The sequence below is a fragment of the Histoplasma capsulatum genome, genomic scaffold, assembly GCF_000149585.1.
Source record: "Histoplasma capsulatum NAm1 scaffold_2 genomic scaffold, whole genome shotgun sequence".
In the NCBI taxonomy this organism is placed as follows: domain Eukaryota; kingdom Fungi; phylum Ascomycota; class Eurotiomycetes; order Onygenales; family Ajellomycetaceae; genus Histoplasma; species Histoplasma mississippiense.
In genome coordinates, this window is record NW_001813981.1 from 2656075 (window position 1) to 2658406 (window position 2332).

The following is a 2332-nucleotide window of genomic DNA, read 5'->3' on the forward strand; positions in this document are numbered from 1 at the left end:
ATTTTTAGGGATTCCGGCCATGCTGTCTGAATGCCTGTGCCGGTACGGTAGAGTTTGATCGTAGGAGTTGGGGTTAGTTGTGGGTGAAAGAGAGCTCTGGCGCGGTGGGAGCTGTGTTGTGCCAGGATTATCCAGTGCCAATTCATCCGATTGCCAGGAGCTAGAAGACAAGGTTCTTACATCTTCTATTTGGGCAATGGAAGGGTTGGGAAGAGCGGACGATGGATCAATGACGACAGGAGAGACGGGAGAATTGTGGATGACAGCATCACTGAGAACTTCTAGCGGGGGTAACTTCACGGGCTTTCTTTTTGGAATAGTATTGAGAATTAGATTTAGATCCTGATTGGGCGGATGCGGTGGAGAGTGGAGCGGAAGTTGAGGACGATCTTGTTGGTTGAGGTCTGGAGGAGGGGAGGACCTGGCGTCTGATGGGGATGGAGGGAGAGGGGATATTGAATGCTGGGCTTGCTTTGGGGCCACTAAGCTTGCCATGTTCGACAGCGTCTTTCGTTTTGCGGAAAGATTATGAATGATATCTCAGGTGTCTTCCGGCTAATGAACCTCTTAGTATCCGAAGGGGCAGAAGTTCCAAAAAGAGCCCAACAGCTACACCAAATGGGTATGAGATAACTGGTGAATTGTGTGCAAATTTCGAGGGTGTTATCGACCGACAGACAACAATCACTAAAGCGTAATCAAATTTTCCTTGAATGAATCTGTGCCGGAATGGGGAGGTTCGAGAGGCTGAAAATTTATAATTCACGAAAACGGCCGCGCTGAAGTGGAAGTAGGTTCGTGGCTATATCCGATATCACAGCCTCATTATTTAGCTACAGAGATGAGGTGGTTAGCAAGGGAATTTGAGAAAGCTGCAGGTAGCGTTCATAGAAGTGGAGAAATTTTTACCCTGCATGGAGAATAGCCATGCCCTGGTATGCAAGGCCTCCACGATGAAGGTGAGCTACTGTCGTTTCCTAGTCAGGCAGCAGGTGTGAAAGTCCTGTTCTTTCGGGCGATGTTGCTTCCCGTTGGGAGAGAGGGAATGAATCAAGGTGACTCTCAATGGGACAGGTCAAAAGTGCCGGTCCAGTTTCGTTCAGCCAGTTGCGAGTTTCCACCCACGACAGATAATATAAATTGAGACCTAACAATCGTCAAGCTTGCTCCCAAAAGCTCAGGTGTAACCACAATACGATTGAGACCCTGGACAAGCCTGAAATTACACCGCAACGAATACGGGATTCTCGCAGGATAGAGGAGAAGTCAACAATAAGCAGGACAAACGTGGTTCGCAGTGCCGATTGTGCAAAAGAAACCGCAGGCTTGAAGGTTTGAATTGGGGAGTGGAGAAGCGAGTGACGATGAGGTCGACTAGTGTTTTCGAGGGCAAATCACGATACGACGAGGTGCACGCTGGACAAGGACAGGGGTCCGGATCGATGCGGCTTGACGCTGCCCAGGGGAGGTGGACCGTCTCAAGTTCACAAGCCTATGCACAACAGAACACGGAGCAGGGAATTTGAGATTTTCCAACAACGGGGAAAGAAGCGAGAGTGGGGGGGAACAAAGCCAATGAGGCGAACAATGGAACAATGATGAAGACGAGCGGAGACGAGAAATGGGGGTGGAAGAAAGAGTGAAGGAAAAGGAAGAAAGATACGAAGGGATAGATGGATGGATAGGATGGAGAGACGACAACAAGGACGAGACTTCACAATGCCGCACAGGCTTCCATGACGCTGGTCGATGCGCTCTCTGAGGCTCCTCGAGGCCTCGTTGAATGTCACTGCGTCGGAGCTGAGGCTGAGCTGGCGCGCCGGTGGGGGGGGGGTTCAATCAAGGTCAATCTTCCATCGGCCAGGCGACGACATGCAACTAGTGAGCTAGGCTTGAAAATGAATTAATTGTCCGGAAACACGAGAGTTCTGACGCCGACTGACGGGCGAACTAGGGCGTGGGAACCAGACTCCAGAGGCAGGTTTGGAGATATGGATTTCGCAAGGTTTGATTGAACTCTATTCAGGGCCCATTTTGCTTGACATTATTCTATGTCAAACGATCTCAGACATCCCTATTTCAGATCCCCAGAGAAGAGCATAAGTTCAAGGCTACCGGCGCTGGAAGTTTGGGTTGCCCTGTTTGAATATTATTTGAATAATGTCGACTGCGTATCTGATCCTGATGGGAGGATTTTGGCGCTTCTCGGGGCTCAAAGTCTCACAGATCCTGCCTCACACGCGAGAATAAGAGCTTTTTATTTTTATTTTTATTTTTAGTTACTATATAGTTTCTTTTTCTTGTTCAAGCTCACCATTCACTTGCCCCTCGA